Consider the following 16973-nt stretch of genomic DNA (forward strand, 5'->3'; position numbering starts at 1 on the left):
TACATTGCATATAAACATTCACCAAAAGAAAAGATGTTCCTGTATTGTTGCTAGCTAAGTATAAAAAAAGGTGAGCACCTTTTATGTCTAAGAATCTGTAACAAAACATTCCCTAAACAGCAGATTACAATATAAGATATTTTAGAGCTGTGTGATAGCAATTTGCCTGGTCTTGTGGCTAAGTGTCTGGTCTAATTCTACTCAGTTTTGCAAACTGAAGTCTATATTTGCCTTTCTGAGTTCTTGTTGCATTGTATTCAAATGAGAAAGACAAAATATTCGGCAAGAGCCGAATAGAAAGAAACTATTTGGCCGGAGCTGAATAGCTTTTTTTCAGCCGGAATTCGGCTGAATACTGGCTCAGAGAGCAGAAGCTGCACTCAGTAACTGGCTTGGCTTCACTCAACTCATCTTGTCTATTGCTGAATTTCATCTATAAGATATATGTTTCGAGGAGCTGCTGTGCATGTGCATGTCCGGGCTGCGTATGTGCAGGAAAGCCAAGCAATCTGTGTTAAAAATTAGCCACCTGTTGGGCACTTAAGTCTGCTGTTGTTCAGGCAGCCTGGGCCAAAAGTGGCATGCACACTGCGAAGGCTGATGCCGCCTTATTCTAGGCTTACACAACACATATGCCTATAGGCAAGCAGAAAGCACAAGAGCATGGGATTGGCCCATATGTGTAGCATTTTGTGCAAACGGTTAGGTGGAGCAGAATGAGTGGAAAAATGTGGCTCGTTTTCACCCAAAGCCCTGATGCACACCCCCCAGAAACTGGATGTCACAGATATTACAACAGAAGACCAATGCATATGTCCAAACTTGGCTGCTCAAATGCCCACCACCACACAAAGTGTGACACAGTGGTGTACCAAGTGGGGGTGGCTGGAAAGAGTTTAGGGTCTCAAGCGGACCCCCCAGAGATTCTCTTTTCAGAGCCAGAATAGGACTTTTGTCAGTGAGACATCTCCACCATTGGGCATCTCAATGAAGGTGCCCAGCGGGAAAGGTGTCTTTCTAGCTGGAAAATGTGTGCTGAGCAATTCCTGCTTATTACGCTCATTGTCCTGGCAGCAGGACACCTCATCACGCTAATTGTCGTGGCAGCAGGACACCTTACTCTTTCAGAAGGGGAGAGGTGTCCCACTGCCAGGACAATGTCCCAAGGATCTCTGAGCTGCAGAGGGGCTCTCACGTTGTTCTGTATCAACAGAGCATTTCAATCTGAGCCATTAGGCAATGATGGAGGGAGGGGTGACTATTAGCATGGACTTTTGCCCCTTTAGAAATGTGAATTGGAGGGAGTGATTGTAAGGGAGAATCGTTCATAATGTTGAATGCTTTATGAAATAATTAATATAGCTTTAAAACCTAAGGGGATTTGTTTGGCTCGCATTAATCTGCATGATGCTATTGTGACCTTGCGTGCAGGATGGGGAGAATAAAACCAAAGCCATAATCTTATTGCTCAACATATTTCTATTACAATGTATATAGTGTATAGTTAGTTTACTATGAAAGGCTAGTTTATTATGTAATGTAGGTTGCTTCCAAGGCATTGCTATAAATAAAGTAATATTTAAACTCATGAAATGAAAGCAACATATTAACAAATATCAATATCACTAAACCTGGGAAGATCCCGGTTTCACCATTTAACCAAAGTGTACGATCATGGTCAACTCATTTAATCGTATTGTGTCTTATATGCAGCTCTGTAACTGATTCACTTCATAGCTTATGTTAATGTATCATACTGTTATTGAAAAAAAAGCCCAATGACTATAGAGTTTCTCCATATATAATAATACTAACATGTAGGTATGTTGCACCACAAAGTTATTTGCCACTTGGCTTACTTTGGCAACATATTCTAAAGTCACTTCCATAGTGCCTCTAAGTATCAAAGACTAATGATGCCCCTTAAGATATCCTTTTCTGTGACATCATTTCTGTTGGTGCAATCCATATGCAAATTGGGAGCTGTGCATGCATTTTGCTCCAGAGTGCCTGGGCAGAGCTCTAATAGATGAGTTTGTTGCATCTGTAATGCTTCTGCAGTTTTATTGTTTTTGTTATGTGTTAAAATCCCATCTGCCACTAATAATACCAAAGAAGTAGATTGGGGCCGGGGTGGGTGGTTGGAGGGTGGGTATGAGACAGTATGGAATTGCACACTCTGTATTTGGGGGGAAGTAGCAGGACTTTTTTTCGTGGGTTACCCCCCCCCCCCGCAATGCTGGATACTCCACTTGTGTGACACCCCAAGCTTCCCAGCCACTGATGTGGCCAAATTTCAGTGTGGTTAGTGTTTGTGAGCTGATCAGGCACCGGACACTACAGCACAGACTGTCCAAGCCCCTCCAGTTACACCCATGTGGGGAGCTGGCCACAGGAGCCCTGTCCACCCCGCCCCACAAATGTTCCTATCCCTGATCGGGGGATTTATTTGGGTCTCTTGAGCTCCAGTGGACCTTGGTATTGTGATCCCAGGCTCTGCCTCCTGCTCTCTCATCATTCAGCTCTGCCTCTGCTTGGCGTCTTCCTGTACTATTTTGAATATGATTGCACAAAACTTGTTCCTTCCCCCTTTCAGCTGCTGATTTCAGTTTGTTTAATGTCTTCGGCGGCTGCAGCGGGAGCATACCTGCCTAACCTCTGGGTTTAGCCTGGAGACTCTGGGTTTTGTTTTTATGCTCTTCGCTGGTTCTCTGAGGAAGAGCATGGATCTCAGGGTTTTCTGGCCATACATACAGCACTACAAAACCTGTGGCTTCACATTGTGAGTTCCTGTAAGTTATGCACTTAATTCCTTGTTTGTATTCTGCAGCCAACACATTACTTGTGTGGATTTTCTGCTTGAAGGACTTCCATGTGCTTTTGCCAAATCCACTTACATTGACATTTTGTGGTGATTGAAATTTTGTAGTGATGGCAGACGACAGCGAAATCAATCAACTCCAGTTTGGAGAGAGTTGCATTCAGGGAGCTGCAGGGAGACAAGCAGGAGATAGTGCAGGAATAATGGTGCAGGGATCACTTGCACAATGAGCAAGAGAGATGGCAGACTTCAATTTAATTGCAGTGGACATTCCCTGTTTTTCTGAAATTACTGCTGAAAGCATCTTGTTTACTGTCAACATATATTTCTTGCTCAGAAGCCACATGTTGAGGCAACATTCAAGACAGCACAATCTGTTCAAGAACCATATTTTGGCAATTAATCCTGCACTGAACTAAGTAGCCCTGCTGGGGACACAGATTGTATATACATCAAGTATCGTTCAGGTTATCCTCATATTGGGCATTGTATTTTCATTGTATTTACTCTAACTGAACAAGCATCCATTGTCAGGACATTTTAGGTTGGTAAATGTCCTGTCTGATAACGATAAGTTGTGACCAGTGCTAAAGATATTGTTCTTCTCTACATCTGTGGTTCTTCATCTGCTGCTAGATACTGTTTCCTTGCCCATGACAGGTGGTCACCTTTCAGAGATATGTTTATTGCTTTGGTTAGAAGCCTTACACTGTATCTGTAAGTGTGTCTACCTTGGGCTGCACACCGATCTCTGTACAAGGAGGATCTGGATGCATTTGTGAAGGAGGGGTGTGCTGGAGGAAGCATGTGGATCCTGCATGGCCTTAATTCAATTTTTGTCAGTTATCCTAATAACTCAGTTCTGAAGTTTCCCTAAAATGGCAGTACGTGGGCATATGAGTGAGCACTTCACAAATGATAGCAACACCTGGGCCCTGCAGTTGCTTTTTATTGACTATTATATCTGGCATGTAAGGCTGTAACTGGTGAATTCCCAGTTATGCTCCACGTGGGCCTGTGACACTGTACCATGCATATGATGACTATTAGGGATTCCCAAAACTTAATCTGGCATGAGATGGCAGTACTTGGGAATTTGAGATTGCTCTAGACATATGATGCCCCTGGGCACCATGATATGTAAGGCTGTATCGTATATAAAATGACCATACCTGTATTATGAACCATGCGTGGCTTAAAATGGTGATATATTGAGATTTGAGGCTTTATTTTTCCTATTATGACAGGGGAATGGGCGGCTGTATATAAGATAATGAGTATTTTGCATCTCGACTAGGATTAAAGTAACTGTCTCTGTGGGACTATACTAACATAACATAGCAGTGTCCATATCTACGGTGGGCTTCATGTGCATGCCCCTTGTCAATTATTGCTGTGAACCTGCCACATCAAGGCAGAACTGGCGTTGATTTATGGTTGTTAACTAAAGTAACCTTTTGGTTCCCTTAGTAACTGTTTTTATTGTATTAATTTTATATAAATTGCAGTTCTTGTTGATAGCAGTTATGCTACTCCAAAGATGACATTGACAGTACAGGTTATCTTGCATCATCTTCTGTGATGTTGGGGCCAAATGTCTTGTGATGTCACTTCCTATGATGTCATCAGATTCATAATGTCACTCATGCTACCCAAGGGATTTTGGTCAAATGAAGTCCCTGCTTTTCAATGACCTTATTTGACCGTAAAAACTGTGAACCACACAGATCTTGCTCATGCAACTGTGTCAGCCATATTGTGTCCTGGGTATTGTGTCCTGGGGAAATGAGCTTACCTGTGAAAAGAAAGCTTTACGGTATTTCAGGTGCTGCAAAGATGGGTGTCAAATTGTACACATTGTACTCCCAGGGCCTATTCTCTTCCTGTTTCATTCTTGCTTATTTATGAAAGATTTTAGCGAGTTTGAGCATACAAAATTAATTGAACTGACGCCATGCATGAACTTTAAACTGGTAGCATTTGTTCAAGGAATTGTTTTACTTGTCTTTGCGTTTTTTGTTAATGTGTTCCTTCGGAGCTTTATCTGATGGAGAAAGTACAAACTAATCCCAATATCTATTTATAAAGTAAATATGTGCATAGTTCCTAGTTTTGCAAAAGCAATGGTGTTGTTTAATTATATTATGTCTCGTACTTATTATAATGGGCTCCGTTGTTCACCAGAGAACTCTACTTTGTACATTAGGTGGAAAGTATTAAAGCAGCCGATGCCCGAGAAACCTCTAAAATGTGTTAAATTCATGAATTAAAGTTGCTGAAAGAATTTGTAAGAACTAGTGACATCGAAGATTTAAAGTTGAAAACAGTTATTATATAAAGTAGAATTAAAACAGGCGGTCTGTTCAGAAATCACGTGTGGTAAAGAACGTCTTAAATTTTAACTATTTGTGATTTATAATGCTATTACTTAATATGTGTTTTGCACCTGCTCTAAAATCAGTGTTTAAAATTTCCTAAGGCTCACATTACTGCCTTATTAAAAATGATGTTCTTACTTGATCTGGGTCTTTTCTTTTTGATTTTCGTGAAAATAGCAACAAAATTCAAATAGACCATGCATGGCCCCTGTTCCCCTTGACAGAAATGAAACACAAGTGGTATTTGTACCTTGGATCACACATTTCCTTGGATCAGAAATGTACTAAATGAGAGCCCCAATATCTTGTTCATGTTGCAAGCAATTACTCACAATACAGGGGAGCTTAGAATGAAAGCGATGGGAGTCCTCACCAAACTGGCACCTCTGTTCCCCTTTATGATGATTCCTGGAGACAAACACAATGGATGGCAATATACTACATTGCACAATACCATTAACAGTATATGAATGTGCGCTGGTGCAAATGCAACTGCTCTTGTGCAACACACCATAATCCAGCCAATGCGTGTGAGAAAAGTTTGCTGTCACCTACTAATGGGACTGATATCATCAGTATCAAGACTGATTTATTTGGCCAATCCATTGCTTACTATCATTTTCTGTAAATTAACTCCACCCCAAATGGCCAGTTTAAATGTTTCAGTGCAATTGGGAAACATGATTGGAATATGATAACAAGAACCTTAATAATCGTTTTGGGGTACACTCATTATGTGCATTTTGAAGAATGTGTGAATCGGACACATCATAAGAAATTCAAAAGAAGGGGGTTCACTGGCCCATCCAGGCCAGAGCAGGTATATGTGCAACCTTTGTGAACATCAAATACGTCTTCAAACCTCAAAGTTCAAATCAAGCAGCTGGCGCACACATAGCAGTGCTTTATTTAGATCCGGCTAATCAATGGCTGTGCATGTAAGTGTTCCAGAGAAGTGGAAGAAAATGCACCTCCTGGCCAGTTTCCAGAAACTGGAGGAAAGCAGAAGTATTTCTGATATTTATAAAGTAAAGTTGCTAGTAGTACGCTTCCTGCTATGAGCGCACAGTCTTAATAGATCCTACACAGAAGATATTTAAATACAGACTTGAAAAACGAAATGCTGGAAAGCGTTGTATTTCTGGTAAATGTTGTCAGAGGTAGAGTTTTGTACCGGAATAATTTACAGGATCATGGAACAGTGCGCACATTCGATGATGATTGGAAACTTATTTAGTCAAGCAGTATCATGTGTAGTTCCGAATTGAGACAGATGCTCAAATAATTGGGTCGGGATAATCTTTATTATAAACAAGCATCCCTGCAATGTTAATGGGCCTCATTACGACCCTGGCGGTAAGGGGTTAACGCCAGCGTTAGCTGCGCCGACCCCTTACCGCCAATTACGAGGTCCCTTAGCGCCATGGCGCTTTTAACACCTGCTTTTAGCAGGTGTTAAAATCCATGGCGCTAAGGGACCATGGAGTTAATTACGCCACCGTAATTTACGGTGGCGTAATTAACGCCTTCCCCACTCCCATTATGCCCTATGGGGCAAAAATGGGAATGGGGAAGGGTAAATGGGGATTGGGGACTTACCGCCCCGCCTAGGTCGGAATGGGGCGGTAAGTCCGCCAACCACCATGGCGTAAACGTAGTTTACGCCATGGTGGTAAAGTCACGGCCCAGGCGGTAACTTACCGCCTGGGTCGTAATGAGGCCCAATGTGTCTTGCATGAATAGTCCAAGCCACTCGAGGTTTGGTGGTTTAAGTCCTGCTAACCTTTCAAAACTATTCCAGAGATGCAGCATGAAAAAATTGAAGTCACCCTGTGGTAAAAGGTTAAGGCCCTGCAAGGCAAGGCAGGCTTCAGCCATCACTCAATGGCTCTTGCATTGGAATTGAAAAAGTGCTACTCATTCCTGGGGTGCAGGGAGCAGGAAGGAAGATCATGAAGGTAGCGTGGGCTTGAGGGTGCAAACTCTGTCACTAGTCACTTTGATGGTCTATCCCCTGACAAAATAATGTGTGTCACTATATATACAACCACACCTTTTCCATACGTTTATTTTCTTCTTCCTCAGGGAAAAAACATCTTTGTCACTCTAATTAGTCACTGAAATTGTGTTCACCATGACATTTTTCACTAGATCACATATAGCGTCTCCCTAGCTCAACTCTCTCTTCTGTACACTTTGTCCACCACTTTCCCTCTAACCAGTCGATCATTCCCACACTAACCTTCATTCTTCCATCCACAAAGGAGAGCAAGTTGAAACCTGATTTAAGGCCCCATGGAAGCCTTCTCTCCTTCACTGATCCACTCGGTCGAATTTCCCTTCATAGAGTTCAGCCATGCACTTGCCAGCTCCAATGACTTTCACTATCCTGCTAAATCCTTTACACTTACTCTGCCTTGGACTGAACCTTGAATCTCCCAACTACACAACAGTGGCTACTAAGCATCTCCATCTGTGTTGTTGGTATAACAATTGGACCCCTACTCTTGTTACCATCTAGAAATAGTCTTGCATTGCCCTCATTGGTGCTCTCAACTTTGCAAACTCCATGAACTACTCTGGCCTTATATCCTCTCTTCTTTGGTTACGTTTGTGATTTATAAAAGTCATATGCACCAATGTGCCTACCAACTGTTGACACTAGTGTTTTTCTCAACATCCCTTCCGATACCTTGCCACTCACTAGACCAATGTGCCCGTTCCCTCTCTGTATCCATCGCAGTCTTTGGGTACCAAACATTCCACATTGACCCCCTATCCATGTATCCTGATACCCCTTTAATATGCTTAGCTTTTCCCCGGCTTCCGCTTTAATTTTGTGCACCAAAGACTCCAAATACCACATGATCCTGTCAAAGCTTTCAATCTGTACCCCTTGCATCCCCACACTGAACAATTTATCTAGAGGAAACAGAATCATGAGAGACCCATTTTTCAAGCTCAAATTAACGTCCATTACCAGAGTTTCTCCCAATTCTTCACTACTCAACATAGATATCTGTTCATGCACCTCACATGACTCATTTCCCTAGGGATTTATTATTTTTATTTTTTTATTGTTTTTAATGGCTTTTTCAACTTTACAAACTGTGAAAAAAGAAAACCCTGCCCCCACCACCTTGCCTTCCCTCTCCAACCCCTCCCCTCTCATTCTTGCTTCTGTAGAAACCAGGCGCCATCTTGTGCATCCGATAGTCATTGCAGTTTCACAGTATATCCGGAATCTTCAAGTTTTGAGGGAACCATTGCATCGAGTAGTCCCTGCGTGGAAAGTCCAAATCTTTACAAATCTGCAGCAGGAAGACTGCCGTCCTCCCCTAGAGCTTGCATCCGCAAAAATGGTTGCTTGCCCATTCCTATGTGCACCTATGTATAGACTGAGATTCAGGATTCAGGTGTTGCTACAGCTTATTTTGGTGCCAGTAAGTCAATATATATGGCATGATCTTCACTCTGAAAATTGAAAGCCATCATCGACGTGTGGCTCCCCATGACACCCATACTTAAGATTTGAAGCTTCTTGATTTCTGGGGAAAGGGTGTGGGTTGGGAGATGTCAGAGACCCTGCTGCACACCTACCTCACTTAACAGTTGCACAACAATGACTATAGATATTAAACAACTTGTAGCATATTGGTCCAGATAGCAAGTGCTATGAGGTATGCTGTCAGGGCATATGCTAGTATTGAAGATCTAGTATAACTCTGGTTGATTTGACTAGGAGGTGGTCCGAGTACAGGGGGTCATTGCAAAGGAAGCTGGCCTGAAATTATCCCAGCTTGTTGGAGTGGTTGCATGCCAACGCGCCCATATTTTAAGTGCTGTTGCATTAATTAAATGAGCCGGGGGCACTCATCCCTCTGATGTTTCAAATTCCATTTGAATCAAGGGTGGAAGTTCTCAGGACATAGATTATAATGAAAGTGAGAATGACAGTGGAAGGAAATGGTGGGGGCAAAGTGGGTCAGTGCATAAAAACCAGGATTAAACATGCCAGGACATGTTGTAAGACGTGTTTATGTGGCAGGTGTTGGGATGCAACTGCCATGTCCCAGGAAGGCTATGGGATTTAGACTGCAAAAAACATATTAACAGGCAGCCTAGGAGCAGTTTGTGTTGGACGTGTCAGAAAGCACATGTATCCATGTGTAGTTAGCTTTGGCACATATTAGAAACAACATATATCACACAGAAAGAGAAACAATGTAATCATGTTGCAGATGCAGAGGTAAAGGAAGGTTACTTTATGAGATGGAGACAGAGAAGAGTGGCGGTAAAGGCGAAGTCCAGCAGCTTAGGTAGCAGGAGTTCCCTCATGTTGGATTTCAGGCCACATTACTGGATGAGTTACAGGGTGCGTTTAGAGAAATGATCAGATACAGGCCTAGCGTGGAGCTGCACCTCTGGCCAGTGGATTCAGAGATGATTCCTCCTTCCATCAACCAGAGTGAAGTTATGCTGCCAAGGCCACATGCATCCGTGCTGTGCCAATTACAATTAATTGAGTGCAGCTGCAGAGCTCGAAGGAGCTGGGAAAGGAATATTAGGTCCCAGGGGGAGGGTAGGGATGCGTCTTTTGAAGGTTGAATTCATGTGAGCAGGGCATGGGGTTCTGTAATGCCAGGAGGCCCTCACCCGAAGAGCATTAATCCTAATTGAACTGCAGACGCTGCACTCTAGCGATCAATGAATAAGTGAAACTCAAACATAAGAATGTTTCCCCAATGACATTATTCATGGGCACCAGTGTTCACAGAGAGATAAGGGGGGGGCATGCTAGGGTTGTACCATGATTTGGGAAGGGAGGTGCTTAGTTGATGCCAATAGACTTATCTACAAGGGCAGGGAACTGTGTGTGCATGCCACAGGGTCTAGTATAATGAGGAGGCCCATTGTATTTTCAAAGCAGAGTTGACCTCACTATTCACATTTTGATCAAGCTCTGACAGAGGGGTGCACATCACATGGTGGTCAGGAATAACTCATTAGAGAAATGTCTTATGTAACAATGTACCTGTTAGTCAATCAACTCCCAGTGACGATGTAGTAGGTTGCATGTTTAGGGGAATGTGTTTTAGATAATGTGTGATCAATATGGTAATTAAATATAGGGGATAATTAGAATTGTATACCAGTTTTAGCCAATGATGAGTGTGGTATCATGTTGTAATCTCCAGTATGCATAGTTTTCTTAATTTGCGTGTTTCTGCTATAAAGATTTAACTTCTTTGGGAGGGGGGAGATCCGTGTTAGTTCAGTTTGCCGAGGTGGTCAGATACTTTTTGCTTGTAATAACACTTTGTTTTCCTTGCAAAGGGTGCATTGATTATTTGGCCTATTAGAATTTGTTTTTATCATTTGGGTTTTGGCTCATTCACCTTACACAGGCTACAATCAAAACCCAGATGGGAATGAAAAGATTAACTTCAATACTCTAGGGAATGCCAATTCCTGTATTCCTGCAATGCTCCTTGCTTGATTAAACTGTCATATTGAACAGCAAGCAATGGAGAGTGAGTGCAGATTATGTAGTGATGCTAACCACATTAAATTGTCTATCTCTCAAGCTTTTCTGGGTGTCTGCCTTATAAAATCTAGGAGCAAACAATCTGTATACAGTGGCACTTGGTGTCTCCATCTTCTGCGAGTAGGACGTTGGTTTGGGAGACCTAATTTCCAAGATGTTAAGGTACGTAAACATTCAACTAATCATCGGTAGCATCCACCTGCACAGTAGTTCTGTTTGCATCATCCTGTAACTGTGTAGTAGTTAGGGTCAAAAGACATTGGCCCTCATCATAAGGTTGGCGCTAAAAATCTTGCCGAACCGGCATGGCGGTAATAACATGTCCGGCTTGGCACCAACCCGCACATAGTGGACGATCAAGAGTGCGCGGATGAGCACATTTCTGCATGCCGGTTACGGCCGTACCGGCATGCCGGCAACAACCCCCAAACCCCCACACAGCGGCATCGAGCAATACCAACAGAACGGCTCTGCCCTCGGCAACCCCTAAATACCGTTACCATTATTAACATAGTGCAAATAACGATTGCGTCAATACCCGACCCGGAAGTAACGTCATCGCGCCGGAACGGGAAATGCCATGGCGGCCATCTTCAAAAACACAATCCATTGCCATCCTCCACCTACAGGACCCTCTACACCCCAACTCCCAGGCCACCACTGACAACATGTCGAAGACCACCCGGAGCGGCACGGTCCGCCTGCTCAAACCACATTTTACAGACGATGAGCTGAACATGTTGGCCGACACCCTTGTGGCAAATGCAGAAGTGGTGTTCTGCAACAACCTCAGGCGTCCAGCCCAGCTCAGGAAAAAGGCCATCTGTGAAGAAGTTGCCCAGAAAGTAAGTGCAGTCGGCACCACCGCACGCACAGTGCGTGATTGCAAAAAACGTTGGGACGACCTCAGGCTGAGAGTCCGGCACATATTGTCAGCTAATCGGAGCCAGGGGCTGGCAACAGGAGGAGGACCACACTCCCCACTGAAATTGGCCAGATGGGAGGAGACCTGTAGCTCCATCATAGACGTGGAGTCCATCGAAGGAGTCGGTGAAGCAGAGTTTGGCGTGCCAACATCGGCAGGTGAAGGTGAGTGTCCCTACTGAAACAGTAAAAATCATCATAATCACCCTCCCCCAATTGTGGCTGCTACACAAGCCAACAAATGGGCCATCATGCACACCTACACATATCCATGTACGTATTCTGGGTCTACCACCATCCCATCCCAATGCATGTTGCGGTCATACACAAATACACCCACAAGACACATATCATGGGCATGTGCCACCCAGGAAGACCCTCCCAAAACACATCAATGTGCAACTGCACCCAACAATGTGTACATGTGGACACGACTACGCTATCAGAATCCACTCTTCAACATTGCATGTACACAGTCCCCTACAAATGCACAAATGCAACTGATCAGATGGCGCCACATATCCAATGACTAATGCATGCACAATGCAAGCGGAACAATCACTGATATCCTGCCACTCTCTGTCCGCCACAGGTACGGATGCTGACAGTGATGAAGCGCAAGGGAGTGCACAATGCACAACACCAGCCAAAATGCCTAGGAGGCAATCTGATGGCACAGGTCCATCAACCTCAAGTGGACCAATGATGGGCCATGTGGGAAGCGGGCCAAGAACCGGTGCAAAAAAAGCACCACAGACAAGTACACAGGAAGAGATGACACCTGCACCTGCATCCGTGGTCACACCATCCACACTGGCTGAGGACACAGCAGGGATGGAGGATGGCACACATTCTGCTGCTGCCAGCACAATTGGGGAGATGGCCGCATCGGCTGATCATAGTGTTGAAGAGGTAGCTGGGCCGGACAATGAGGGCGATGCAGGACTTGAACACTCAGAGCCTGTAGTGCACACACCAAGCCCGCAGGCCACCCCACAGGGCACACCTCAGCGGGACACATCCGACCAGGGCAGCCATGGACAGTGGTCTCCGGCCATGCACAGCCCCATGATCCATGCTGTGCCACCACATCACCCACCAACCACAACCCACACTGCCATACGGGACCTTGAGGGACGTCTCTCCAGGATGGAGGCCTGGCAGGAGGTGATGCAAGGCTATGTGCAGCAGTACCTTGCTGAAGGGGAGACAACATGCCGTATTATCCAGGACAGCACCGCGTCCGTTATCCAGGCCATTAACTCAAATGCACAGCAAGTGTGTGATGGCTTCAATGCCTTGGCTCAGATCCTCACCAGGATTGCTGACCGCATGGACCAACGGCAAACCCAGCCCCTTGGATCACAACCATCTGGGTCATACGCATCATCCACGCCATCGGGCTCGAGGCAGACCAGCCCTGTGCGCATGCCCCTGCGGAGTTCGCGCCGCACAGAGATCCAACCCCCAACTCCCAAGGGGGCTCAACAGTAGCAGGGCCACCCTGCATAATCCCTTTGGGCATACATGCAGACACATGTCGTGCCATAGTTGACTTTGGGTGTTAGGGGGTGGGTGGAGGGGTGGTGGTGGGTGTAGTGTGTAGTACTGGGGTGTTTGGGGGAATGGGAGTAGGTTGGGGGTGGGTGGAGGGGTGGTGGTGGGTGTAGTGTGTAGTACTGGGGTGTTTGGGGGAATCGGAGTAGGTTGGGGTGGGTGGAGGGGTGGTGGTGGGTGTAGTGTGTAGTACTGGGGTGTTTGGGGGAATGGGAGTAGGTTGGGGGTGGGTGGAGGGGTGGTGGGGGCGTGGATTGTTGTATCATGTTGTACTTAATTCCTCAGAAATACACCAGTTGTGTAACAAACATCACATGAGTGGACATTGCTGATTTCTTGCATGTCAATTTATTGCTTCATGATGATTTACGCACATGTGCCCACACACCCAGCGCCCACAGTTCACAACACATGGCACCCTCTGCATCAAAGTACATCAGAATGATTGGTCTATGACCATTTGGCGCACTGTGCGACCCTCACGAGTTTCACGTCCTGGCCCATGTCCTACTTCTACTCCTTCCTCTCCTTCTACTTCACCAGGTGGTGGCAGCTCCACGTCAGGTGGCAAGGGTATGTTCCGCCGGATGCACATGTTATGTAGCATTACACATGCTGTGATGATCTTGCCCACCTTCTCAGGCCCGTATATGAGTGCCCCTCCCGACCTGCTGATGCAGCGAAACCGTGCCTTCAAAAGGCCAAACGCCTGCTCAATGACCACGCGTGTACGTGTATGTGCACGATTGAAGTCCTCCTTGTTCCCGTTCTGCGGGTTCCTGACAGGTGTGAGTAGCCACGGCTTCAGGGGATATCCAGCATCACCTACATGGGAGCAGAAGGAGGTATGTGTGAGGATGAGGCTCAGTTGACAGGTGTGCTCAGCCTGTACATCATCCAAGGTCATATGCACTATCTCGTCATTGACAGCCACACCCACATGACTGTCAGCCCTGTACAGTGCATGCCAATCCATAGAGGGAGCCTTGTGTGACATACACGAACTAGGGTCCTAGCACCAGGGAATGTATGTCTTGGCTAGGGGCATTTTGCATGCATATGTGAGTGCTGTGTGTCTGCGGATGACTTAAGAAACTACCATTCCCCCCAATCCATCTGCCCCCATGGCCCAGAGGGCATTCCCCTAGCATATGAATGTACCTCCCCCCAATCCATCTGCCCCCATGACCCAGAGGGCAGACTCACCCAACAGCCAGCCACTTCGCACAACGTCTCCTTCCATGTAGCGGGGTAGTGAGGAGTTCCGCAGCACCATGGCATCATGTGTGGATCCTGGGTATCTGGCACAGCAGTGTGTTATTATGTGGCTGGCATCACACACCATCTGCACATTAATGGAATGGTATAGCTTCCGATTGCGGTAGATCGCCTCCCCGGCATGTGGGACTACCAACTCTACAAGGGTACAGTCAAGGGTACAGTCAAGGGCACCAATTACATTGGCCATGCCTGCCAGTGCATGGAATGTTATTTTGGTGGCATTTGCCTCCTGTGCTGTCCTTGGTAAGGATATGTAGGAATTTGCGTGCTTCAGTAGTGCATCCAGCACTTGGTTTAACACAACAGAGAAGCATGATTGGGACATGCCATGCATTTGGCCCACTGTGTGTTGATAAGTGCCTGTGGCCAGGAAGTGGAGCACAGATGAAACCTTCAGCAAAGGGGGATGGCTGTGCGGATGTTGATCAGGCTGACCAAGTCGTCCTGTATTAATTCCACTATGTTGGTGATGGTGTCTCTGTCCAGGCGGTACAGGGTGTGGATCTGTGCTGGGGTTAAGTCAAATGGATTGGACCTTATACGTTGGATTGTTGGCTGTCTGCGGGGAGCGACTGCCTGCACTGGTGGTATTTGCTGGGCATGTCTCACCCTCCTTCTCCTCCGGCGTCTCCTCTGTGTTTCCTGTTGTACTGCCTGCTCAAGGAGTAGCAGTGGAGGCATGTCCTCCAGGCCCAGTATGGCAAGTACAAGTGGTAGCATTTTGCCTTGGAGGGGGGTGTGGTGTGTGGGTGTGCTCCTTTTGTGCTGACCCTGACTCCATTGCCTCCACCTGTGCTGATTCAGTGCACCTATGGCACTTGGTTACACAGCAGTTTGCTGTTTACGGGTGGTCAGCGATGCCGGTATTGCCGGCATCATGGTGGCCCTTCTTACAGGAATCTCGATGCCGGTATGTACTTGTACGTGTGACTCGTGGTCTCCCCTTCTTTGTGGCATGCCGGTATTAAGGCCTCCCCATATGCGTGCGTGCCCCCGTGCTGGTACGGTGGTGCACGGCCACAGCGGGTCCTTGGCGATGCCGGTAGCAACGACATCTAGGGTCATGATACACCAGCCCGGTAATGGATGCCGGTATTGCCTTACCGGTGCCGTTCTTAACGGAGCGCCAACCTTGTGATGAGGGCCATTGTTTAGTACACAAACATTGCTGGATCTGATTTAAACCTCACTCAAGCCCATGATTCAGGGTCAATCTTTATGCGATGCAAGTGGTGGCATGAGTTTCACAGTTCCATGCTACGGATCTTGTCTGTGTATACACACAACTGTTCATAAGGTCTATAACTCTTCACTCTTAATTTCTTAGCCTTTCTTACTAGACACATGATGGGGTGACAAAACATAATAACTAATTTAGCAACCCTCCATAAAGTTTTGCAGATCCAGAGAATCTCTGTGCATAAAACCTAGAAAGCTCTAATTTGACAAACAGTTAATGGTAATGCAGTTCAGTCAAGTCTTGAAGAAAATGAGTATTTTGTTGTTCAAGGCTATTAGAATAAATGTGCATCGTATCAATATACTTCATATTAAATGTATCTAGATATTCCAATAGCACTTCAATGGCGAAATCCTCAAAAGGAGTAGGTCCACTGCCTAATCCAAATGGCATGACTCAGTATGCCAAATTGATGCATCTAGTTCTAAAGGCTGTTTTATATGTATCACCTTCCCTCTTGCAGACATGCTAATAGGATCTTTAAAGGCAATATCAGCTTTTCTGAACTGCTGAGAATACTGGTATGAGAGGTAATAGTAATATGTTTTTTATTGTGATATGGTTGTAGCTTTACGCTCTAACACTTCCATCAGAAGCTGTCTTAATGCCCAGGGCAAACATTCTGCATCTATTGCTACCATGTGTGGTCTCAAGCAGTGCTATATCCTGGCCCTGTTACTCGTTAGCCTCTTTCTGTCGGGCCTTGCTGAGATTTTTAAGAGCATTCGTAGTTTTTCCCCTAGTTTGGCTAACCTCAGTCTGGATTATTTGTGTATGCAGATGATCTTGTCTTGGTCGATTACACCCCAATAGGATGCCTTCGCAGCCTATGCAGAATTAAATCACTTAAGCATTAACACTAGTAAATCCCAGATATTCTCATTCAGGCGCAGGATGAAATTAAAGTATAAGACGTTCTGTTGGAATGTTAGCGGTCTTCCCCTGGAATGAGTGTCAAACCTTTGTTATTTGGGCTGTATATTGTTTGAGCTACATAATAGAACTGATTCCAAATCGTATTACCACTATAAAATGCTAATGGTTACTAATTAGCCATTGCCTATTACAAATCTGACTACGTTTGCACTGGGAATGGGTACCTGATTGATTAATGTTTGTTTTAATATGATTAAACAGAAAACACCAACATTCTATTACTCATGGTGCCTTGGCAAAAACATCACCTACACAATGAAACCCAAGTGTTAATTTTACTTTCTGATA

Source organism: Ambystoma mexicanum, chromosome 5p (assembly GCF_040938575.1).
Source record: "Ambystoma mexicanum isolate Mex_15411 chromosome 5p, UKY_AmexF1_1, whole genome shotgun sequence".
In the NCBI taxonomy this organism is placed as follows: domain Eukaryota; kingdom Metazoa; phylum Chordata; class Amphibia; order Caudata; family Ambystomatidae; genus Ambystoma; species Ambystoma mexicanum.